The sequence below is a fragment of the Lissotriton vulgaris genome, chromosome 6 (assembly GCF_964263255.1).
Source record: "Lissotriton vulgaris chromosome 6, aLisVul1.2, whole genome shotgun sequence".
NCBI lineage: Eukaryota > Metazoa > Chordata > Amphibia > Caudata > Salamandridae > Lissotriton > Lissotriton vulgaris.
Window position 1 is genome coordinate 1812139124 of NC_141694.1, and position 20511 is coordinate 1812159634.

Genomic DNA, 20511 nt, shown 5'->3' on the forward strand with positions numbered 1-20511 from the left:
GGGCCAGAAGTTCTTGAGGTCTTTGGGGTCCGCCTTGGGCTTCTTGAGGAGGGTGTTGATTTCGGCGTGCTTCCAGCTTTCCGGGAATGTCACTGTTTCAAAGGAGATATTGATGACCTTCAATAGTTGGGGTGCGATGGCTGCGTCTGCTTTGTTGAATACGTGGTGTGGGTATGGGTCTGATGGTGATCCTGAGTGGATGGAGTTCATGACCTTGCGTGTCTCGTCGTCGTTGACATTGGACCAGGAGATCAGGCAGTTGGCTAAGGTAGTGTTTACAGGAGAGTTGGAGTCCGGCGTAGCCAGGGTTGTTGTGGTGTTGAAGCTGTCGTGGATGTCAGCGATCTTGCGGTGTAAGAAGATGGCTAGTGAGTCGCACAGTTCTTGTGAGGGCGGGATGTCATTGACGTTGGCGCTGGAGTTGGAGAGTTTCTTTATGATGCTGAAGAGCTCCTTGCTGTCCTGTGCGTTGTTATCCAAGCCGTCTTTGAAGGAGGATCTCTTGGCTAATCTGTCTGTGGGTGGCGTCTTTTTGGGCTACGTCGTTTCTGGTGTGCATTCATGGAGCCATATCTTCTCCAGTTTCTGGCATGCGCATTTGGGGCTCGTTGGTGAACGAGGTGGCTCTCTTGCTGATGTGGCTGTTGGAAGGTTTCTTGAGCGGGGCGAGGGTGTTGGCGCAGTCGTCGAACCACTGTCTGAGGTTGCAGGCTGCAGTGTCTGGGTTGGTGGGGTCGGCGGGTGGGTTCTGGGCAAGGGTGGTAATCAGCTGGTCTTCTGTGACTTTGCTGCAGCAGCAGCGAGGCAGCTATTGGGTGCGGTGGTGCGTGGTTGGTTTCTTGAAGGAGAAATGGATGCAGTGGTGGTCGGTCCAGTGGAGTTCAGTGGTGTAGTCGAAGGTGACGTGGGTGCCTGTAGAGAAGACAGGGTCCAGCATGTGGCCGACGGCGTGGGTGGGTGCGGTGACGAGTTGGCGGTCAGGGTGGCAGAGTTGTCATTGTTGTTGTTCTCAAGGTGGAAGTTCAGGTCCCCGAGGAGGATGTAGTCCGTGGAGGCAAATGCGTGGGTCCTGGCGAGGTCGGCAATGGAGTTGCTGAACTGACCACAGGGTCCGGGGGGTCTGTAGATGAGTGTTCCTCTGAGGGTGTTGTTGGGGTCGGTGTGGATCTGGAAGTGGAGGTGTTCGGCGGTGTTCAGGGTGTCGTCTGTGTGGGTGGCGACCTTGAGGGAAGACTTGTGGACGATGACTATTCCTCCTCCAATTCTGTTGGCGCAATCCCTGCGGGTGATCTTGTAGCCTTCCGGGATGGGCAGATACCAGAGCTCGACAGTGTGTTTGCGTGCGGAGCGGGTGTTGAGGAGTATGCAGCGAAGGTGATTGGGTCCAGTCCTTGGAGGTTTGGTGGCTCTGTCGCAGGTGAAACTGCAGGTGCGGTAGGAGAAGCGTGCGTGGGTCCGTTTCGGGGTGGCCTGGAAGCAGGTGTGGTTTCGGCTGTCGTTGAGTGTGTGGAGGTTGTTGGCGTCGTAGTGGAGTCTGGTGTCGTGGCGTTCATGGGATCCAGGGGTTCTGGCGCTGGGCGCGGATGGGCGCAGATGGGCTTGCCATAGGTGCGCCTCACAAAAAGCTGGTAAGCTAGTGCGAATGCACTCACTAAGGAATGTTTCCTTTCGTAAATAGGTAGCTGCAGCTGATGTTGTATTAACAGAGAATCCCTGTGGACTACCAAGTAAATTAGTAAAAATCACATAAATGAATAAAAACCAACAAACTCAGCAGTAATAAGAGAATGATCATCATTCCTGATACGTGTAAATGGATAAACCTGTAAAATCAAATAGCCTTGTGTTAGTTCTCTGTTGACTATTGCAAAACCTCTGTTCCACAAATATATGACGAATGGTAAAATAATATATTTTTGATGGTAATAATGGTAGCAGGCTTGTCTGCCCCTCCCCAGTCTCTCCTTTCAACTACAGGGACATTTAAAACCGATTTTGGGCCTTGTGGATTTTCGGAAGCATTCCAGTGTGTAAAATGCATCCTTGCATATTTACCACCAAGTGGAATACTCTGCATGAAATTACATATAATTTTTTTTTTTTATAAATGAAGAACCAGATATACGTTTGCCTAAGTAGAAAAAATATTCTGGTCAGTTCCATTAGTTAGAAATGTGCTCCCTCCCTTTTCCAGCCTTGAAAAGGCACTCACTCCTATCTTAATAACTCTTTCTTTTAAATGCATTGTGCATGGCAAACCCCAAAAGGACAATCCAGCCCATGTTCCTAAACGTATGAATTCACTAATCACACCACTCTAATGACAATCTCAATTTCATTAGAGTAATTTCCCCAATCCTGATTCAATGAATCACCATGTTGAATGTACCTTCACAATCTGAAATATACTCCTCTGTTGAGAATTACTGTTACAAAGCATTGCACACCTGTAGTACCACAATCCCTGGATGTATAAAGTTAAACAATACTTCTCATCATTTACTGAAGCAACGCTTGGATTTTCAGGTTCAATTCTGCACCAGAAGCACCAGAATGTGCAGAAGTACGCTAATAATTTTGAGGTGTGAAAGTGACATCTCTTACTTACAAATGGAATGTCTGCTAAACTCATTTGACTTGATGACCACAAAATATTTGTACACACTTTCTGGTGTTATGGGTGACCGGCGCTCATATAGAATTGAACATATGAATCTTAATCCCCTAGTTATATTGCTGTTGCATCCAAGACATTCGGGAGACAACACCCCTCCTCCACTATTTTTCAACCAATGATGAAGTTACATAAAACACAAGGGGCTAGATGTAGGTAAAATAGATCTACCGATTTTTAATTACTGAATTTTACCGATTCGGTAATTAAAAATCAGTAAATCTAAGGGATGGATATGTAGGTATTCCAGATGTGCTGGAATACCGATTTGGAAGTATTCGGTATTTACTGATTCGCTAAATACCGAATCGGTAATGCCCATTCATTCCTTTGAAGCCCATAGGAATGAATGGGCATTACCGATTCGGTATTTACCGAATCTGTAAATACCGATTTTCACAAGGGTGCAGGGGGTGTCACTTTGACACCCTCTGGCACCCCCAAAACAGGCTCGGGTGCCATGTGGCAGGCATACATGCCCTAAGGGCAGGTATGCCTGTCACATGGCATAGGTGTGCATGCACACCGGAATCGGTATTTTACCATCAAATTGGATTTGATGGTAAAATACTGATTCGGTAAGGCCTCTGGGACTCTGAAGAGTCCCACCTACATCTGGGTGCCTCAGAATCGGTAAAATTACCAAATTTTTATTTTACCGAATCGGTAAAATTACCGATTCGGTAATTTTTCCGATTCGGTAAAATAATGCCCCCTACATACCCGTCACCCATTTACCGATCGGTAACGGCCAAAATCGGCCGTTACATCTCGGTAAATGGCCTCAAACGGCCACCTACATCTGGCCCAAGATCTCGGAGCACACAGAAAATTAAATGCAATTGCCCATTGTAAGTCCACACTTCCACTCCAAAGTAACGGTGTTACAACAGAAATCTTTTATCCCACAAAATCCACTCCTTGCGCCAACACATTTCGCCTAGGTTCAAGACACCTACGGCTTTGTCAAGGCTGGAAATAAAACAAAGAACGTATATTTGTAATGATTTCTTACATGTGGTTTTAAAAACCATCCACCATTCTCATGCATACCGTGTTAAGACTGTTAAGACTGTAAAGAAACATAGGTGCATTGTAGCCATACAGGCTATTATTTAAAACAAAGCCTTGACATATTTTGTGAATTTTAATACAATATTATTTGAAATAATACATGGATGCTTAAGGTGTCTAGACCCTTATTTACCAAAATAATCATTATTATTTGTACAACTCAAGTGCTTGTGATATAAAAGGAATATGCATCAAGTTTGATGCTGGTACCTTCACAAAATCAGGATCAACCCTGAATTCAAAGATAAAATAAACTAAATTTCAGATAAACTCCATCTAGTGAAGTATGGCTTAAGCCAGTTACTAAATTTTTGTATGGAAGTGGAACATGTTCCTACCTTGTCAATGTTCCCCTCCTGTTATGTATATATTTTTGATTTTTTCTTCATAATACTAAGAGGATATTTTAGAAAGCCATATTACCCTACATATTCGATCATGTATATTGAGGCAGCACGCCTAAAATCATATTGAAGATCTCATTAGTATGCCATCGTCATTCTGTTTATGTACTACAAATTTTACGTTTACTGCGTAACAGTGTTCTTTTTTAGAGTATGAAGGCTCTTACCTGCATAATTTCAGCTTGGCATAAATTTTCCAATATTATAGAAGTAAAGCCTCAAATCGAGTTGCCATCTGTTTAGTCCAAGGCTGTATCTTCCCTGAAATATTAATTATATACTGGGTTTTAGTCGACTGATATCTAGTCTCGAGACCAAAGCTTCTAAAGCCTCCTTTATTCCATATCATGTTGCGTTATTACTCTTACTGATAATTCTGGGTCCCTTCGTTTATCGCGGCGTCCTGCCCGTGTACAGGCGTGTGTTTGCCTCTTCCGTGTATGCGCTGTAGCGAGCATACTCGTCGATATAAAGGAAGGACCACGTAATTGCGACTGCAGATGGCCGACATCTTTGAGTAGGATCAGGTCATTCCTACTCTATTTTTGTGCGATGTTACGGACTTTTAGCTACAAGAAAATAAATTGAGTTTAGACGGCTGCTTCTGTCTTAGGTATCACAAAGCAGGGTGTGCATTCCCCCAGTGTCCAGTCACTTTGCTTCTCTCCCACCCGCTGTTTCCCCAAATACAGTTTCATTATACTGATTTGAAGCACAGGCAGTAATGATGTGCAGGCTGGAAAAAGCAGCAGAAGTCGTGCAGCTGCTTCACGTCGGCACATTAGGAGATAATGACGCAAAGCCAATCCAGACACTCCAGCAGCCCCCTTTGAATTATTTCGTGGCCTTTTCTTACAAGTTATTCACTCTTGTCATATAGATGCTGATGCTCCCTGAAAATATTTGGCGATGCTAGCGAGACAAACCGGAGGAGGAGGACTAAACCAGAAAGATGTAACTAACACTGGATTCTGGACGTAAACTAGTCAACACCCTATAACCTCCACATCCCACTTGCATTACCTCACTAGCTGCACAGCTCCAGGTCTTACTGCCAAGCGAAACTCCCTGGCCGTTAGACACAGCAGAACTTTCAGACAGAAGAAAATATAGCTACAGATTTAGAATGACTCGCAACTAGGTAGCATTTAGCTCTCCCTTAAAAAACAAATTCATTTACTCACACTGGCTTTATCTGATGGTTATTTAATTAATTCCAAGGCCCCTGTGTTACTTGTCTTTATTCAAGGGCTGTCTAGAACTGGAGTTTTTAAGTTTCCATATAGTTCTTGAAGACTCCCAGGTTGAATGGAAGTTGTATTGATCTGCACAGGGTGAGGAGGCGCGGTGGTCCGCTTGGTCACATTTCTGCTTACGATCTCCGGACCTGATGTGTGGATTTATGTGCTGGAACTTCACGTTTGTCTGGAGTGGAAAGGGCGTCTCTTCCTGGCTCCTTGGAAGCCCCGGGACTCTGGCTGTCCGGGAAGCAGGCTAAGCTTGTCTCGATGGGCCATGCAAAGTGATTTTTGTTGATAAACACTGGGGAGAGGAGCGAGGTCAAGAGACTGCCAGGGAGAGCAGACCTCTCCCAGCCCAGAGGGCTCTCTCACTGGACCAGCTGCTTGCCCTTCACTTTCTCTGCCTCTTCATCACAGCAACCCTTGCCGGCAGACCCAGGATATGTTACGACGCCGAGGACCGCAGGGGATCTGCTGTCAGCTGGCAGCAGTGATGGAGGGCTCCCGTCCTCAGACACAGCGTTTGGCACAGCTTCCCAAAGCCACCTCGAGGCGCAGTGCGTGCTCTCAGACACTCCCCGCCGGGCGGCTTTGCTAATTTTACTCACACTGATATACCATTGCAAGCAACACTCTGCAAGGCGTGGATAGGTCTGGACAGTGAATGTTTTACTGACTGTGTTTGGGGCAGGGCAGGGCAGCGCGGCTTGCTTGGTAGAAAGATTCCTTGTTGTTTCCTAGATTTAAAAGGTCCTGGCAGCAGTGGTGACTGGTGACATTTGAAAGTGGTGGGGCATAAACGTTCTGTGGGCGAGCACCGCGGTGAGCGAGCGCAGCGAGCGAGCACGACCAATGATAGGGGGAATCGGGAAAATTTAGAAATTGAAATGGTGCATTTTCAAGAAAAATTGAGAAGCAAGAAGGTTAATAGAGCAATTGTGAAAGTGCAGTTATTACATTAATAAAGGGATGTCATATAACAACAACATGGAAGCTGCTGTTTCAGTATAACCACAGCGCTTCATAACAGACTTCAAGATACAATGCTGAGAACCTCCCAGATTTTTTTCAATTTAAACTGCAAACAACTAAATAAACAACTTAAGAGGCCACAAACTAGCAGCATTCAAAAGTCAAAATTCAAAATTAATAATGAAGGTCAAGTTGTCAACCAATGGCAAGCAAAAGTAAGTGTCAATATAAAGCATCCAAATAATAACCTCTTGCGGACCCAGTGACACAGTGACACACACTGTGTTTGCGCATTATCGAATTACATAAACAGCATGATAACATATCATGCCATTTATGCCAACATTAAGTTATTCGCTCAGAATCACACATCACAAGGAAGGGGAACTTGACAATAGTTCTTACTGTAGGCATTTCTACTCAGCGCGTCTTCCTGTTATTTGTTGTGGCTGATTTCAGCGTTTCTGTTAAGAATGACCCAGTCCCTGAAAATAGCCTTGGGAAAATCAATGTAAGAGAACATTTCCAAGTGTCCTCTAATTGCGGATGGGCATGTGTGGAGAACAAAGTTTCAAAGGGCACAACAAATTATTCCTTTTGGTTTCACAGTCATGCACAAAATTCACAGTAGGCGAACTAGCCTGATTTTAGTGTATAGTATTTCAGCAAAAACAACATTCTTACACACCTTTGACATATAACCAATCATTTAAAGGTAAAAAGATCTGTGGACATTTTTTCCGACCAACAAAAGAACACATGTGTTTTTTTTTTTTATCAATATAATATATTTGTCGTTATAGTAACATGATATAAAATAAATGTAATTCCATAAATTGACATTTGAACTATGAACAATAATTTGATATGCTCACATACATGTCAGAAGAACACCACAGAGACAAAGCTAAACAAATAAAACCTGCCTCCCGCCTCCTCGGAGGCCAAATACCCTGCATGCAGTAATCACTGTGGAAGTTCTGTTACATCGCTACCCTGAAGTATGTTTCCGTGTTTACACTGCGCGAGTATAGAGCATCCGTCAGTAGGGATTTACTGAATTGTGTGAAGTTTTTCATGCATTTACCTATGGAGGCACTGGGTGTGCTCTGAAAAGCAGAGAGTTGCAAAACACTCTTCATTGTGAAATTGTTATGATTGACATCGCGTTCCGTGTGCCTAGAGACCAGGAAAGGCATGGTAATTAGAGTAAAACTATTGGGAACCAATCCTCAGCGAAATTTTAGAAAGTGTACCCCTGTCCCTGCCAAGAAGAATGAAGTTTCATATAATAGCGGACACTTTTCTGAGCTATTCAGCACATTTTACTCGCAGCCATATCGTGCAAACAGGGGAAACAGGAAATCGGTGACATTAAGTGTTTGTTAAAAGCATATATCTGTTCAGGGAATTCCTCCATTAACTTCGCCCTCAGTGGTTAATGGCGATGAGAGTGTATACTTGGCTCTGTCCATATCCAAGTATTGTGCTTAGACATGTTTTCTGTTTCTGAGTACTATAAATAAATGGATTCACTCGTACACTTATGTATTCATTGAGAAACAGACACAAACTGCTGCCCCTAGCTATCCATAATCGAGTGGTCATCAGTCACGGCTCTCGGAGGTGGGGGGGTCACGTGGTGGGGGTGTTGTGGGGGTGTCACGGGGGTGGGGGGGAGTTGCGCGGGGGAGGGGGGCATTAAAATAACATTTTAAAATCCTACCTGACGTCCTGAGCAGGTCCGCACGGCCCGAGTCTGTTCCGTTGGCACCTACAGCCTACAGCCCCTCCCAGCCAATCCTGGCACTGACAGCAGCGCCAAGATTGTCTCAGGGCACGGCTATTCTTCTGCCACAGCATGCCCATTAGGAGCCCTAAGGGCTCCTAATGGGCATGGGCAAATGAGTCAAAACACAAGTGCGCATGAGTGGGCACGGTGCACAAATTCGCCCTCCGTCCCCACTCATGCGTACTTGTGTTGTGCTGCTGCCTGTTGCCCCCACTGGTCTGACAATCATGTCAGTCAACATGATGCCAGACCACCCACCCCCTTCAGACTCTGAAGGGGGTGGGCGGTCCGACGTCATGCTGACTGACATGATTGTCAGTTCTCGCTCGGGTCTTTGAACTTAAGTAAACTGAATCAGTTTGGATGCACAGCACCTGCCTAGCAGGATCAAAGTTAAGACTGCATGTGTTCACTACCGTCCAACTCACAACCCCCTCCCCACCGTAACTCCCAGGACTCTCTTTTTGCCCGACCACACTGCGATTTCTGTGGGGCTCCCTCTTTACCATGGCGCCCCGCATGGGATCACTGGGACGCGGCCTGCTCCGGCGCCTCTCTCTTCACTCGGCTCCGGTAGTGTTGAAATTTATTGTTAAATTCCCTTAGTGAAGAAAATGTGATTATTCATTGAGGTAATCCACCTCAAGTGCATCCTGCTCAACACCCGCTCCGTCCACAGACACGCCATCGAACTCTGGAACCTTCTAGACACCACAGCCCCTGACGTTGCCTTCCTCACGGAGACCTGGATGAACGCCTCTTCAGCTCCCGACATCGCCATCGCTATCCCAGAGGGCTACAAGATCGTCCGGAGGGACCGAAACGCCAACCAGATGGGAGGAGGCATCGCCATCATCCACAGGAACACCATCCGTCTCACGACCAGCACCGACAACACCCTGACCAGCGCCGAACACCTGCATTTCCAGATCCACACCAACCCGAACACCACCCTCAGAGGCACCCTGATCTACCGACCCCCTGGACCACGCACGCAATTCAGCGAGGACATCGCCGACTTCGTCAGCCCGCATGCCCTCCCCTCCGCTGACTACATCCTCCTGGGGGACCTGAACTTCCACCTGGAGAACAACAACGACCACAACACCAGCACCCTGCTCGACAACCTCGCCAACCTGGGACTCAAGCAACTGGTGTCCACCCCCACCCACCTCGCCGGACACACACTCGACGCCGTCTTCTCATCCAGCACAGACATCAACTTCAGCCACGCCACAGAGCTTCAATGGACGGACCACAGCTGCGTCCACTTCACCTTCAAGAGAACGACGACCCACCAACACCAGCAACACACCGCCCGCAGAAGCTGGAACAAGATCACAGCAGACCAGCTCGCCACCTCCCTGAGCCAACACCCTCCTGCCAGCTCAGCGAACCCCAGCCAGGCCGCCGATAACATCACGAAGTGGATCAGCAACTGCGCGGACGAACTCGCCCCGCTGAGGACCCCGCCCAGCAGACCCGGCAGCAAGAAGGCCCCATGGTTCACCGACGAACTCAAGAGCTCCAAGAAGAACTGCCGAGCCCTCGAGAAAGTCTGGAAAAGGGACCCGACACCGGACAACAGGACCTCCTACAAACTGGCCACCCGGAAACACCACCAGCTGATCCGCGCCGCCAAGAGAACAGCATTCAAGGACCGGTTGGACAACAACGCACACAACAGCAAGGAACTCTTCAACATCGTGAAAGAGCTTTCCAACCCCAGCGCAGGAAACAACGACATCACCCCATCGCAAGACCTCTGCAACTCCCTCGCCTCATACTTCCACAACAAGATCACGGACATACACAGCAGTTTCAACAACCAACCAACGCACACCACGACCGACCAGCCACCCCCCAGCACCACCACCCTCCACGCCTGGACCCCGATCAGCACAGAAGACACCATCCGCACGATGAACTCCATCCACTCCGGATCACCAACCGACCCCTGCCCTCACCACGTTTTCAACAAGGCCGACGCTGTCATCGCACCCCACCTGCGAGACATCATCAACACATCCTTCGACACCGCCATCTTCCCCGAAAGCTGGAAACACGCCGAACTCAGCGCTCTACTCAAGAAACCAACAGCGGACCCCACCGACCTCAAGAACTACCGCCCCATCTCGCTTCTCCCGTTTCCAGCCAAAGTCATCGAGAAGACCGTCAACAAGCAGATGGCCGCCTTCCTCGAGACGAATGGATCCCTCGACCCCTCACAGTCCGGCTTCCGAGCCAAACACAGCACCGAGACCGCCCTCATCGCCGCCACCGATGACATCCGAGCCCTGATGGACAATGGAGAAACAGCGGCCCTCATCCTCCTAGACCTCTCCGCGGCATTCGACACGGTCTGCCACCGCACCCTTATACGGCGCCTCAGCAACATCGGAATCCAGGACAAGGCGCTGGAATGGATCATCTCCTTCCTCGACGGAAGAACACAGCGAGTCCGCCTACCACCGTACAAGTCAGAGGCCTCCGAAGTCATCTGCGGCGTCCCCCAAGGATCATCACTGAGCCCCACCCTCTTCAACGTCTACATGAGCCCCCTCGCGGCCATCGTACGCAAACACCACCTCAGCATCATCTCCTACGCCGACGACACCCAGCTGATCCTCTCCCTGACCAACAACCCCGCCGCCGCCAGAGCCAACCTGCACGAAGGGATGAAAGAGGTAGCCGAGTGGATGACGACCAGCCGCCTGAAACTGAACTCAGACAAAACGGAGGTCCTCATCCTGGGCTCTTCACCCTCCGCCTGGGACGACTCCTGGTGGCCTCCCGCCCTGGGCACCGCACCCAAACCGACAGACCATGCACGCAACCTGGGCTTCATCCTGGACTCCTCCCTCTCCATGACCAGGCAAGTCAACAGCGTCTCCTCGGCGTGCTTCAACATCCTACGCATGCTACGGAAGATCTTCTGGTGGATCCCCACAGAGACCAGGAAGACCGTCACCCAGGCCCTCGTCACCAGCCGACTGGACTACGGCAACGCCCTCTACGCCGGGACCACCGCCAAGCTCCAGAAGAGACTCCAGCGGATCCAAAACGCCTCTGCCAGACTCATCCTCGACATCCCTCGATCCAGCCACATCTCCGGACATCTGAGAGACCTTCACTGGCTCCCCATTAACAAGAGAATCACCTTCCGCCTCCTCACCCACGCACACAAAGCCCTACACGACCAAGGCCCGAGCTACCTCAACAGCCGAGTCAACTTCTACGCTCCCAAACGCCACCTTCGATCAGCCAACCACGCCCTCGCCGCCGTCCCCCGCATCCGAAGAGCGACTACAGGAGGAAGGTCCTTCTCCTACCTGGCCGCCAAGACCTGGAACTCCCTCCCGTCCGACCTGCGCCTGACCCAAGACCACCTCTCCTTCAGGAAGAAGCTGAAGACCTGGCTGTTCGAGCAGTAGCGGCACCCCCCCTCCCCAGCGCCTTGAGACCCTACGGGTATGTAGCGCGCTTTATAAGTGTCACTGATTGATTGATTGATAGGTAACAGTCAGCCCACAGGGGCAGAATTGAATGACTGTATCTCAGAGAAAATGTCTATTTGTATTAATGATACAATGATATACTACAAACAAAAAATGCAATTATATAATCATCATGCGCGAGGTTGATTAGATGAAATGATGGCATATGGCACAACCAAATCCACTACAGATGAATGTATTGATACTTATAATTTTACCATTCTAAGATGGCAGCTATGTTCTGAAGCAGTCCTACTTCACTTTTCTCACTTTGAATACTTACAATGTAATGACAAAGTAAACCACTGTACCCATGACCAAGGTGCTGCTGCACCGAAACGCGTCGGGTGTTTGGATGATTTTGTTGTAAATAAAACTGCACGCACTACAAAACTGAGCTTGAGTTTGCTCCTTTTCTGGACCTGAAAGGTTTGCGCAATTACATATTTGGAGGATCGCCCCTTCACTCGAGCCCGCAGCCACTAGGAGACCGGCGAAACTGTTTTGGATATTTTGTATATATATATATACCATTGTATCGTTTAGCCCTCGAAGGAAGAAGCCATAGGATCGGTAAAGTTTGCATCCATTTAATTTAGGAATCAACTGCAACAGGAGACGCACAGAAAACAGTCACCAAGTCACCAGCTTTTCTTTTCAGCCAAACCGGTTTTGGTAATCATATCCTTTTCTCAATGGCTTTTGCTTGCAATGATCATGCAGCATGCACTGTGATTTAAAGGACCTGCCTTCAAGAGCGTGGTCACATGAAATGGCCTTCTGGATCTTGTAGTGCATGAACCAATTATCTCGAGTGAGTTCATCATTGAATCAGTAAATAACTGAGTGATTACAACCCCTGTGGGCTGATGAAAATGTTGCGCTGGGTGTCCTATTGTCTGTGGAGGCAGAGGCCGGCCACGTCTGCCCCTGGTATAGAGGGCACCCAGATACGTGGCGCTCCCAAATGCTAATCTATCTGCTCTAAAGGCTAGTTCATCCAAACACCCACCAGTTCACATTTACTAGTTGCGTCGCCCAATAGTAAAGACGCATGTGTGGCACCGCCAGACCCCCCTCGTACAGCCCCTTCTGGAATTTCTTAAGAGATATTCTGGGACACCCGCCGCCCCACAGCTGGGATCGTATCTCCGAATCAATCGTCCTGAAAACCGAATCAGGGATCAGGAAGGGCGCACTCTGTAAGGCGTAGAGCAGGCGGGGGAGGGCCATCATTTTCAATAAGACCGCATGTCCCATTAAAGAAATCGGTAGGGACCTCCAGTCCCCCACATCCCCTCAGAGCCGGTCCAGCTGGGTCGACACATTTAGGCGCAGGAACTCCGAGTCGGTCCGCGTGACCCAAATTCCTAAATACTTGAAGGTTTCTTTCCAGGCCAAGCCCTCACAGGTCACCGATGGTTGCGGTCCCATCAACACATGACCCAAGGATTTGCCCCAATTTATACGGTAGCCTGAGTATATACCGAACTCACTCATAATCTCGGAATGGAAGCGTCCGGCCTCTGAACATAGAGAAGGATGTCATCTGCGTATAATGAAATACACTCCTCCCAGCCCCCTCCCAAGTCAACACCCCAAATCAAGGGGTCCGCACGTATCCAGTGAGCTAGTGGCTCCAGTGCCAGCGTGAACAGGGTGGGTGAAAGGGGGCTGCCCTGGCACGGTGCCCCTGCGGAGACAGAACACCCTGGACAGCGCTCCATTGACCCGGACTCTAGCAAGCGGTTCGGTATACAGAAGTCGCACCCAAGCCCGAAAGTTTTCGCCAAAGCCCAGCTTTTCCAGGACTGCATAGAGGTAGTGCCACTCAATACTGTCAAATGCCATTTGGGCGTCAAGAGACAGCAGCGCCGCCGGTACCCCAGGCCTCTCTGACACACCCTGCATGACCCCAAATAACCGCCTTAGGTTGAGCTGTGTGCTCCTGTGGGGCATGAAGCCAGACTGGTCTGGATGTACCAAGGACTGGATAACTGCCCCCAGTCTGGTGGCCAGGATCTTACCAAGTACCTTAGTTTCGAAGTTAAGTAGGGAGATGGGCCTATAAGAACTGCACCGATTGCGCAGTTTGCCGGCTTTATGTATGACCGCGATCCTTGCTGACCGCAGATCCTTTGGCAAGATTCCCAGTTGTTTGGCTTCGGTAAACATACTCAGCATTTGGGGCGCTAGTTGCCCTGACACACACCCAAATGCCTCCGCTGGGAACCCATTTGGCCCCGGCGCCTTCCCCCTCTGCAGATCAACCATGGCGTGCTCCACTTCCTGAACTGTAGTGGGCGCCTCAAGGGAGTCTATATCTGCTTGTTCCAACACAGGAAGCTGCAGGGGAGCCAGGAAGCCTCAGGAGACCAGCTGACCCATCGTGTACTGGGATCCATCCGATCAATCCTCTGGATTGCCAGGGCATGTGATCTCCGCTGGTCCATGAGGACATCCCTAATTTCCTTCTCCAAGAGTCGCTCCCTATGCCTTCTGTCTAGTTCCTGCTCAGGATATCCCCCACGCTCGCCACCCAGCGCCGGCAGGTCATGCTCAAGTCGTTCAACCTGCCCCATTCTATCTATACGAGGTCACCCTACCTCTGCCTGCACAAGTCCCTGGCTACAGTCTTGAACGCCTCCCACAATGTACAGTTCGAGCTAACAGAGCCAACGTTGTTGGCGAAGTAATGGTCAACCCGTTCCCTAAATGCGTCCTGAAACTCCTGTTCCTTAAACAAGAATGTGTCAAGTCGGGGGGGGGGTTAGTCCAGTCGCGGACCGGGCCTCGGAGCTGCACTTCTACCAGGAGTGATCGGATATCCATCTGGCTCTATGATACCCACCCTGGAACTGCCCATGTTACTCACCTGCGTGAATATATAGTCAATCCGAGACTCTGACCCATGAGCCGCAGATACATGTGTGAAGTGTCTCACCAGTGGGTTATGTGCCCTCCAAAGATCCACCAGTCCCATAGCTCACACGAACTCCCTAAGGTGGCTGGTCCCCCCCACCGCAGGCTGAGTCTGCGACCGGTCGAGGTCCCCCTCCATTACAGCCTTCATGTCTCCTCCTAGGACCGGCGCCATATCCAACAACAACTTTCCGACATCTGAAAGGGTGATGCCATGCAATCTCGGAGGAATATATAACGAGCATAGATTGAGAGTCTTACCCTCCCACTGGGCTGACAGCGCCACATAGCGCCCTAACGGGTCAAGCCATTGTCTCCCAATTACCAATGGCAAGGAGTTCCTAATGAGTATTCCCACCCCCCTGGAGCCTGTGGTGTACCCTGCGTGCGCTCGTAGCATGTAGCCGAACCGATTAAGGGCCTTACAATAGTTCTCCAACAAGTGAGTTTCCTGAAGGAGGACAATATCTGGTGTGTGTCTATGAAGATACTGGAGTACCATGGTTCTCTTTATCTGATTCTGCAGGCCGTTAACATTCCAGGACAGTACTTTAATGTGGCTAGGGTGTGACATAGACATGATAGATTACTGACACAAACAATCGGGGGGACAACTCCGTTCCTCCTCCTCCCCTTATCCCGTCTTCTCAAAAATAGTGCCTCAGGAGCCAAAACAAACACATCAGGAAAGGAACTCAAGAAACTAAACTCTGACCAACTCATTGCCCCCAAACCTGTAGAACTAACCCCCCTCCCTGCTACCCTGCTGCTCCAGCCAACAGGGCCAGACATCCCCCAATGAGCAGCGCAACTGTAGCCCTTAGAACGATAAACAAGTGTGTGAGTTCCTCTACTTAGTCCCAAAACTTGAGGGCTCCCCCGGGCCCGCTTCATAGTCCGGCGAACATCACTTCCTGCCCCATAGTATCTCAACTGTATAGTCACTCGGGAGATAATCAGGCTCCCCTCCCATCGCCCCCCCCCCAAGAAAACAACATCCAACTTCCCATGGGACTTGAAGTAGAGAGCATACATTACGTGAAGTTCAGCAGCCGGTTCCACTGCAGATCAGACTGGGCCCCTTCACCCCATGTCCGGCGAGGCCGACTGGCCTCGTTGCAGATTCCTGCTGGAAAGTAATGGAGATCCCCGCTGTCGCTGCCCCTTCCCTGGAGAGCCAATTGTAGATGCCGGAGGCCGTGGCACCGTATCTCTCCAGCCGCCTTCCGAGCCAGGGCCATCCACATCCCCTCACTCCTCCACCCAGGAATGGACCTCCTCCGGAGACGTGAAGAAATAGTACTTCCCGCCACTGAGGAGCTTAAGTTTCGCCGGGAAAAATATCATGTACTTGATGCCCTTATCACGAAGCACTTTTTTGACTCCATCGAAGGATCTATGCTCCCGCTGCACCTTCATCGTAAAGTCCGGAAAAAGCCTGATGGTGGCATTGTCCGGCCTCAAATCTCCACGCTGGCAAACTGCTTTCAAGATGGCGTCGCGATCCCTATAGTTAAGGATCCGTGCGATTATGGTCCGCGGTGGAGCTCCTGGACGCGGCAGGGGGACCAATGCTCTGTGGGCCCGCTCGATTGCGAAGAATTTCAAAAGGCGTTTGGGTTGCAGGTGTTTGAGGATGAGGTCCTCAAGAAAAAGGTCCACGCTCGGCCCCTCCATCTTCTCCGGCACCCATACTACGCGTATGTTGTTCCGGCGGGCCCGCCCTTCCTGGTCCTCAAGCTTATCCATCGCCACTCTCTGCAGCTGTTAGACGTTGCACCTGCCATTGCATTTGTTTAGTGGTCGTTCGGAGTTCCACAATGTCCGCAGCATTCTGGGCAGCCTTGTCCGATGTTTTGTTAAGGTCCGCCCTTAGTAATGTCATTTCAATGGATACTTTGTCTCTTTTCGATTCCAGCGTGGTCCCTAATGACTGTATCGCCTGCATAATCGATGCCAGGGAAGGCTCTGGTGCGTCCGTCTGGGCCCCGGCCTGCACATTCCCCCCACCATGGGCTGCCGCTGTATAGTTGTCCATAGTGTTGGCTTGAGTGTTCGTGGGTTTCTTGGGTTTCATGACGACCGCCGACAAGATGCGCGCTCTCCTTGGAGCTTGCAGAGGGGGAGCAGGGAAACCCCCCACGGGGCACAGCGGCACCCCCTACAGCAATCAGCGGCTCCATGACCCCTGGCGGTCCCAAGTGTGTCTAGGCCGTGTCCACTTGCAGCCTCTCAGTCCACTTCCTCATATACACCCCCGACCCGGGGCCCCTGTCACTCTCCGCGACCCCCTTCAGCTCTTCTCATGGCAAACAACGACATTTTCCTGTCTTAGGCTCTATACGAATATTAGCCTGAAATGGATGCACACATTTAATAAGAATAGACTCATAGGTATTTAAATCCATCAGAATTATTACGAAGTCTAGATTTTTATGCACAGCTCTAGCAGGCATTTTGTTATTATCTAGTTTGTTATAAAAATATTTAGAAAAATGCTGATCAGAATCCAAATCAAAACAGTTCTCTAACAAATAAGTTGCAAAATGCTTCTGGTCATTATTATTTTCCTTTTTACTTTTTAAATTCGATGAACAGTCCTGGTTTGACTTTTATAACGAGTTCGTTGAAAACAAATGGAAAAATAATTTGGTGTTTCTAGTGAAATCACCTTAAACTTTGTAATATATTGCTCACAATTATCTACAGTACAACATTGTACATTCTGTTCCACATTTACTTCTATTAATATCTCAGTATCTGCACGGTTTTCCAGAGGACCAAAGTAACTAAGCTGAATTTCTTCAGAGACATTTGTTACATCTGATACAGATGGACGGAAAAGAGTACTGTTCAATTTTTTTAACATTAGTGCTGGAATTTTTGCATAATACAATGTTCTGATTCATTTTCTGATTTGAGTATGATGAACTGGTAACATTCTGAATTGGTGAAAAACACTTTGGCATTCTTTTTTAAAAAGACAAGCCAGGGAATGACTTTGCAAACCAGTATTTTCTCTTACTCTGCAAGAGTCTAGTCCTTTCCACATCTTAATCTTTTGTTTAACAGTTTCCTTAATATAGTTATGTAAGAAATTGCATAAAAAATGAATTGATTGTTAACTTACAGTATAAATACTACTACAATTGCAAGCGTTCACTGGAGTTTTAGGACGTCTCCCTAAAAGTTCCTAAGCTAACACTTATTTTGCATTTCTAGGAACAATTTTCTCTTTCACAATAGCACAACCATTTCTAACCTCATAGGCATGACTACTAGTGTCTGTGTGCGGCATGGGACTAGTGGGGAGTGCACCACAAACTTGAGTGTAAAGCGCGGGATAAGACAGGGTTGCGTCCTTGCCCACCTGTTGTTTACTCTATTTATTAATGGCGTAGACTCCTTCTTGAAGACAGTTAAGGCCGACACACCTCAGGTAGCCGGGTCCAGCTTGCCAATTCTGCATTATGCAGACGATGCCGTGCTCTTATCATGGACTCCCATTGGCTTACAGCGCCTGATGGATCGGTTTTCCGATTTTATTGGGGAGAGGAAGCTGTTGATCAATAAGAGTAAAACCCATACTATGATCTGCTGGGCTAGAACTAATAAAAACCATGCCTTTTTTATTGAAGGGGTGAAAGTGCAGCAGGTGGAAAAATTTTGTTAATTGGGCATCACTTTTTCCTGAGACAGAAGTTGGTCCCAGGATTTACTAAACGTTAGATCCAAGATGGTAAAAAGCTCCTATGGCATTTTTAAATTCGCCTCTAAGCTAGGGGACAGGCGAATTAGAGACATGATGCAGATTTACAAGGCAAAAAAGAGTGTCTCTATTGCATTATACGGGGCAGGGTTGTGGGGTTACACAAATATAGGCTTGTTGCAAACGGAAGAAAATATCTTCCTCAAAAAACTTTTGTGCTTACCTTCCTCAGCTGCAACTGATTTGATTCACAGGGAGATAGGGTTAGCCTATTTAGGTGACATTATCCCGCTAAGGCCTTTGATGCTTTTCCAAGCGATTTGGCGCAAGGAAGAGACAGTGTTTAATCAACTTGTCATCAGGGATTGTCTCAACCTGGAAAATTGTACTAAGATACCCTGGCTTAAATATGTTGTGGACAGTTTTCAAACTATCTATGGGATCAACATACTGTTAGATTCATGTTCCGTCGGAATTATTTCTAATCACGAAATGAAAGACATTTTTATGTTGCATAGAACCCAAAAACGTCTAGCAGCGGATGGTTGTCTTACTACAGTTCAGCTTTATAATAAATACATCGAAAGCGAAGGCTGCCAGCCGTACCTGAGCATGGTAACTAGACCAACCCATAGATATGTCTTAACAAGACTCAGATTTGGAATGGCCAACGTCCTCATGGCCTTCCCCCAACCAAAAAAGTACACTGTTTGCCCCTGCCCATGTGATGGGCACTCGAAACAAAGCACCCTGCACTTTATGCTAATTTGCACCCTTTTCTTGAATGTCAGGGTTACTTACTTGAAACAATTAATTGTAAAGTATGGCATCTACAATGTGGATGACGCCATGGAGTTGATCTATAATATGAACTCCCCGGACAAATGTTTTTATATTGCCACTTTTATATATAAATCCATCAAATTTAGGAAAAGTATGATATTTTAAAAATGTGTCTATTTTAATGTCTGTTTTATCCTGTATTTTTAACTTGTATTTGCTGCTCTGTATCGTATTGCTTGTGCTTTTATGGTCATTGTTTTATGCACCAAATAAAGCTGCATCAAATGAATTGAAAATGACTACTAGTGTCATCTGCATGCAAATCATTACTCTGAAGATAACATGTCATTAAAAAAAGGCTTAGAACTTGAACTATCGTTCCATTCACCCGGAAAATCTCTGAAAAATTACTAGTTAGTTTCTCTTTTCCATTTACTTTAAAGGGATCGATATATGCAATTTTGTCACAGTTAACAGGAACTGTGCACACAGTACAATTGTCTGTCTTAAATAAAGCAAAGCTACATTCAATGTTGTCCTTAGTGTAGATGGATAGGTGAATTGAAGATGTTAATCCTCCTGTTTGAAGTGTAGGTCGAAGGCAGTAGTTAACACAGAAATGGAGGATTGCTTTTTGTCTCTTTTTTAATACAAAATCTAAAGACATACAGTAGAAACATCTATAATTTCAAGAAATGAAGGCTGAATTTCGTACTGTACCAACTGTAAGAAAATGTGATGACATTGTGAAATTGTCCGTTTTAAATAAATCAAGATTGTATTGAATGTTTTCTGTACTACTGGCAGTATATGTATCTAGTTGGGAACTCTAGTGAGCACAGAATTTATTGAAGGCTCCTATTTGTATACATAAGAGAAATTTACATGCAAAACTGAATTGTGAACCCTGCTGTCCTTAATGTACATCGAATGCATTAATTGACACAAACATCGTTGAATGCTATTTTGTACAGTTAACAGAATCTGAGGACACAATATAATTGTCTCTGCGTTAAGGAAAGCAAGGCTGAATACAATGCTGTTCTTAACGTAGAAGGAACGCTGAATTGAGGTTGTGAACTGAGCTGTCTGCAATGTAGATTGAAGGCAGTTGTTGGCAGAAAGATGGAAGAATGCTATTTAGTTACAGATAGCAGAATTTGAGGTTACTGTAGAATTGTCTCTGTTTTAAGGAAAGCAAGGCTGAAAACAAAGCTGTCCTTACTGTAGAAGGAACGCTGAATTCAAATTCTGAACCCAGCTGTCCGCAGTGTAGATTGAAGGCAGTTGTTGAGACAAAGATTGATGAATGTTATTTTGTCACAGTTAACAGAATCTGAGGACACAGTATAATTGTCTGTGCCTTAAGGAAAGCTGAATACAATGCTGTCCTTAATGTAGAAGAAAACCTGAATTCAAGTTGTGAACCCAGCTGTCCGTAGT